Genomic DNA, 6,598 nt, shown 5'->3' with positions numbered 1-6,598 from the left:
GTTCACCAATAATATTCTGCAATTCAAATGATTTACTATGAAAAAATCCAAAGGAGGTAGATTTTTATTCCTCCATAACCACATTTTGCAGCTCTAACAAGAATTTGAAAAAATGTATGTGGACCAATGAAGTAAGAAGATCTAGCTTACAGACATTAACTCTGACTAAACATGGAGAAATAGAAATGTAATTATGCAGTCACTTTGCTGACAATAATAATACTTTAAAGTCAAGTGAGATTTCAGTGGTTTACAGGAAATCTCATACTTGTTTGGTTGGGGTTTTTTTTACTTCAAAGCCCCAGATCCTGGAACTGAATAATGAGGTATTTCATATTTCATTATTTTACAAATTAATCCCTCTCTCCGAGACTTACAGTGTAAAATTTAGTGCGAAAGAAGTTCAAATATCGGAAGACAAATGAAAACCCACAAAAAAAAAAAAAAAAGAAAATCTCATGATTTGTAGAAACAGATAGAGCTGAGCACAACACTGCAAGGTTTGCATTTGTTTCTTTTTTTACCAGAAGAAACATGTGCTGAGAATAAGATTCTTCCCACGCAGCAGAAGAGCAAGCAGGGAGAGAGGAATTAAACCCTGTAGCTTCCCCCTCATACTCCCTCTCAATGCCCCGTGACTGAGCCTCACCTGCATTTTGGCAGCTTCCCTCCAGCTCCCTGCCAGCAGGGGACTGCGTCCGAAGCAACCCTCTTCCTGGGCACGAAGTCACCTCACCTGTGTGCAGCTATTCAATAGGAAATACAAAAAGTGGCAAAATGTGGCTTAAATCTGCTCCCCCCACAGGCGCACACGACTCAAGGCTCAGGGAAGATAATGTCTATATGCTGGAGCCCGCCTCTACGGAAAAGGCTCTGTGTCCCCTCTCTCACAGAGAGATGAAGGGGGAAGGGTTGGGGGGATCTCCCTCCCCTGATGGGACTGTGCAGAAAAAGGAGGAGAGGGACATGGCACCAGAGAGTGAGAAGCAGCACAGGGATGTGCCTGCATTGCCTAAAGGTTAAGTCACTCAGCAGGGAATAGGTTTCTGTCCATGCTCCAAAGGTTTCATGTTGGGTTTGTACTGTGCTGTCACCAGCAGGAACAACTCCATCTGAGGTGCATTGGAGAAGGCAAGGATGACCACCTCCTGCGAGCGGCTGGGGTTTTAGGCCTACCTGAGAAAGGTGTACCAGCCTGAGTCCTTCAAGGATGTGGGGTGGGGGCATGCTGAGGTCAGCATCCCAAGCATGGTTGAGCATAATCTCCTAGCCTCTGGGAAGACTGAAGCCTTTCTAAACATAAGGAAAGACAGCGTGTGATTTCTTGGGTGAGTTTAAGGTCAAAAGGAGCATGATTCTGAAGCTGAGAAATTTCAAAGATACGAGACTTAATAAGACTTTTCTATTCCATTTATATCTTGTCCCCTTCTTGTCCTGATGCCTGGGGACCTGTACTTTCTGAAGACTTTTTTTTTCCCAAAGAGCAACATAAAAACAAGGTACCACACTGACGCCCAGATGGTTTACAAGGTGAATCAGGAACATATGGAAAGCCCACCACTCAGGGACCAGGTCCTGAAGTTCATCCGGACCTGTGGTAAACACCCACAATCCAGAGGCACGATAACAGCTTTGAGTATCTCTTGGTACCCATTTTAAAGCTTCTCTCTCTTTAAGCCACACTGTTTTAACTACCAGGTACATCCCTATAGGGAAGGGGAAAACTCATAGCAGAAATAGGAAATATGCCCACCTTAAAGGGTAGGAGAATCCCTTCCAGTTCCTCTAAAATGTGTGAGAGAAAGAAATGCTGCAAGATATTGTTCCCCCTTCTCTTGTGAAACCAGACCTGACCAATTTCTGCCAGAACGGCAACGGCGCAACACCATGCCATTGAGATGGGTGCAGCGCTCCTCACCAAAATCAATGGGGAGCTCTGCATCAGATCAATGCCACAATGCGGCTGACCACCGGCAGGAATCCATTTCCATGGGAGTCACCTACAAGACTGCAGGTGCTGGAGGCCTATGGAAAGTTGAATCCTAGCCACTAACAGCTAATGTAATCATGTTGCTTGCTCAGATCTCCTGCTGATAAACGCACCCAGTTACTCCTAACTGTCTCCCTTACAAAATAACACCTCCCAGGACACCTACCTCTTCAATAGTTTTTAACCACGCTGCAGCTGCACAAGAAAATCCATTCATCAATTATAAATCAATTGAGGAAGAGAAATCTGCAGCTCGCTTGATTGCCCTTGTTGTCCCTGCGACTCACTGATCTGTCTACAGAAACTTTGCAGCCTGCCAGGTCTGTTTATTTATTTATTTATCATATTATTATTATTTTTATTATCAATTATTCAGAGCCTGAATGGATCATTCCTTCCTTCGTAGAAAATAACTCTGCAGCAGTAATCCATTGGCAGAGCGATCTTCCCTCTGGTGGGAGAGGGGGAAGAGAGAAAGAGAGAAAGGGATAAAGAGAGAGAGGGAAAAAGATTGTTTGTATTCCACAAAAGGCGATGCAAGTATGGTGGGCCAGATGCAACCGCAATCTCTAGCTACAGCCCTCCTGCTCTGATTGCAGGGGACTTCTTTAAATAGGTAGCTATTCCCCGAAAAAGAGCTCTGCTCCTCCTCTCCTGTTTACGCTGTCAATTCCCAGCCCTCTCCTTCCGAGCAAAGATTTGCATTATGCGAGGCTGCTTTTAACAAGTAAAGCGTTTGCAAAAGTTTACTTCAGAGAGAAGGATTAGGCGGGCTTGTCGCTCGACGGTGAAAAAATGCAACTGCCTGGCTAAGGAAGAGTGAAGGCAGGCTGGAAATGTTAGAAGGACTGGAAAGGACATCGGGAAATTTTATCCACTCTCTGGGAAACATAGCTGCATTTACGATCATTTGGAACGGGGGGGGGGGGGGGGTGGGATTACTGTATCAAAGGAAGAATAATAATAAATAATAATAATTATTAATAATAATAATAATAATAATAATAATAATCTCCGTGGGGGAAGGGGATTTTTTTTACCCTCCCCTGCTGAATCAGTCTTGCAGAAACTTTTCTCCTTTATTAAACTAATCACTGTAAATATCACAGCATGCTAGTATTTCTGGAGCTAAACGAGTAGCAGGACAACTGGATATTTTACTCTTTTTTTGGTGTTGAGTGTTCCGAGGTGACTAAATTTGCCTTGTTGAGCCTTGTAAAATCCTGACTTAATCATGTAAACTTCTGTGTAAGCAAAATAGACGAAACTTCAAAGGGTCAAAAACCCTTTAGGGATTTGCGAGGAGACGCCAGCAATAGATCCTAATCTGCCTCCAGAATCCTGGCTGTATTTGTCCAAGGAACTGGTACCAGCAAACTCTCGAAGGTAGAGATAGTGGGTTGATTCAGCCTTTATCCCCTTAGAGAGTATTGGCTTTGTGAGGCTCTAGGCAGCGCTTCAACGCCAGGGGATCTTGCCCAAACCCTCTAAAAATGAAGTACAGGAGTAATTTGAGATAATGACTTTGTAACAGGCTTGGGCAGACCTTGGACAGAAGAAGTGAGAGATGTTATCACTCCAGCATTCCTCTTAAAATGCAGTTTTTCCCCCTGCTTATTCCCAGTTAGTCAAAGCTACATTAACATTCCATCCAGGGCTGCTAAACAGAATCTTAATTAGTCCTGATACTCTTGTGCAAGGGGTTTATTCATTGCACTCTTAACTAATGGTTGCTGTCAGAGTATTTTTTTTCTTCTTCGGGTTCTTTGGGGATATCGTGTTCTGCTGCAAAGCATGACAGAAATGTAATGTGCATGCAAAAAAAAAAAAAAAAAAAAAAAAAGAAAGAAAAGCTTGCAGATCTGAAATCTTGAGACTGAGGCTGACTCCAGCCTTGTCTAATGGTGAGACATTGTTAGGACTAATGAGAATAACTTCACCAACAGAAATATCCCTGCATCTTGTTTATCTTAAATTTTAATGGTACACTCTCTCTCGATCTTTTCTTCCCCTCCGTGACAGAAAACATTACAAACTTGTTAGCGTTTTGAAGCAGTTCGCCGAACTCCCACTAAATTTGCAGCCCTCTATTTTGCATTAACCACCCGTGGCTCAGTATTTATTGAGAGAGTCTGTAGGTGAAGAATTAGCGAGTTACTAAACGGCCGGTTGCTCCGGCAGGACCTTTCTCTGTGCATTATACCGTATTATAACCCCGCTTTGCGGTCATTCCCCCCTCTGCCCCTCGCTCTGACACCCCCACACACACCCGTGTCTGATTTACACGCACCCACGGGTCTCTCTCCGCAAGTCGCCGATCCGGACCGGCTCCGGTGTGAGCACAGGGAAGGAAACTCAGGCGCCCGTGAAGTTGGTGTGCACACATGTCATTTGATGGGAGCATCCCTCAAGGTTAGTTGTGGCTCGGGGCTGAATCGTGACAATGAACAGCCACGACACACACCACTAAAAGAAAGAAAAAAAAAAAAAAAAAAAAAAGCGTAGCAGGGGAGCCTCGCCATCCGCGCTGAACTGAGGCGGCTGTTTCGTTTGTCAAGCCGCGGCAGAAGTCGTTATTTGCCTGTAAATCTGCGTTGTTCAGCTACACCGATCTCGGAAACAGATTTATAAGACTATAAATTACCGTTTCTTTCTTTCGGGTTGGGGAAAGGAAATGAAGAGGAGAGAAAAAAGGGGAAAAAATAAAAGGGAAAGGTGTTTTTTGGAAATAGGAGGTGCGTGTTACTTAGCTGCTGCTCACCCCTATTAAAGACTCCTTCCCATAAGCTTGCGTAACATTGATTACTCACAAAGAGTTCACAATAACTATCATGTAGCTAAACTAATTGAGACAATCATGCTAAGTTATAGTCAGTCTAAAAGGTACCATTGATGTGGTAATGCCTATAGAAAGTCAGACATGCGACTCACTACCATTTAATTGCTCCTTTAAACCTGTTATTACAATGTTAACTGGCTTAAGTATATATTGCTGCCTTTTATTGCCTTGATGTGACAAATTAAAACATACACTCTGGAAGCGGCATTCATTTGCGGACGGAGTTGCAGGAAAAAGAGAGCCGGGCGATGTCAAACCTGTCAGGATTAATTAATTTTAAAACTTGCATTTTGCACAGCAATTCCCACTGCAGTTTTGTTGCACGGGGGAAACATTTTATATATAAAACATATGACTATTATATATAATAGCACACGTATTCCACCTCACGCAGATCTGCCGTAAAACGAGCCCCATCACGCTAAAACGAAAAGTCCTTTTGGCTCTGAGACCTCGTCGGACGCTAAATTAAGTGGAGGTCTCGAGAAAAGAGGGGAGAGGGGCAACGATGGAGTTTCTACCTCGGCTCAGCGCCACACGCCCGTGGGGGAAGGTGGGGGGGGCCTTTTCAGTGGTTACCTTGCCTTCGGCTGCCAAGTCCCAGGCCCGGAGAGGAGGAGGTACCCCCGCCCCGAGACCCGGGAGCAAGGCGGCAGCCGCAGTCCCTGCGGGCTGCCCCCTTGCTGCTTCTCTTCATGATGAGGCTCTACTGAGCTCACGCAAGGAAGGGAAAAAAAAGAAAGTAATAATAATTTCTTGCTTCCCCATTCCCAGGGCTGAGCCGAGTTCGGGATCGTTTAAACGCGCAAGACTGCGCCTCTTCCGCGCCGAGGAGCGGAGCCCAGCCCCGCCACCCCCGCGCATCCTACGCGGGCAATAAAGGGGGGGGGGGGGGGGGGGCGCTTCGCAGGCTGCAGGTAAAGCACAAAGCACACACTCCCCTCCCCTGGGCGATCGTGAAGGCATTGAGGACTCCCGCAAACAAGAAATACTCTGCTCCCTCCTTCCCTCTTTTTTTTTTTTTCTTCCCTCCCGCCTCCACTCGCGAAAAGATGTCGGGGGTTAAAATGTCCTGCTCGCCCTCTCCCTTGATCTCGGGGAGAGAGGTAAGAGTTGCTGGCACCTTTATGGGACTCAGACCTGCTGCGGCTGCGGGAAGCGTCGGCCCCCGCTAACTTTGATCGGCCTTATTCATCCCAGCTGCGCTCTATTTGTTTGTCATTTCGCCCTTTTCCTCCCAGAATCGTTATTTATGGCCTGAAAAGTGAAACGCGCCGCGATTTGCCTTTACATGGACTCTTCTGCAAACGGGGGGAGACACCTCCCTCCCCCACCCCCCCGCGAGGGGGGCTGCCAAAAGAGACGGAAAAAAACCTGTCTCAATCATTATCAAATCAGCTTTGAATTCATTACTCCAGAGCATTAACTAATTACCAGATCAGAGAGAAGAAAAAATAAATATTCCTTTAAATAACTGAAGGTAATTATAACCCTGTTGTTGACACTAACGATTAATAATTGATCAGAAGTTATACACAATAAATTGTCAATTTATCTCCCTATAAAAATGCACATACTTATTATTTTTTTTTTCCTCGGCGTTTTTTAAGAGCTCGAGCAGCGACAGTATCCACACAGCCGCTGTACGAGGAGCAGTAAGACTATGATTTTTTTTTTTTTTTTCCGTCTCAGATATTCGGGAGTACTTTGAAATCCCCCGTCACGGATGACACAAGCCCGGGTGAAGCAGAAGTGACTTTCGCTGCCAG

This window comes from Strix aluco, chromosome 1 (assembly GCF_031877795.1).
Source record: "Strix aluco isolate bStrAlu1 chromosome 1, bStrAlu1.hap1, whole genome shotgun sequence".
Classification (NCBI taxonomy): domain Eukaryota; kingdom Metazoa; phylum Chordata; class Aves; order Strigiformes; family Strigidae; genus Strix; species Strix aluco.
This window is presented reverse-complemented; position numbering follows the sequence as displayed.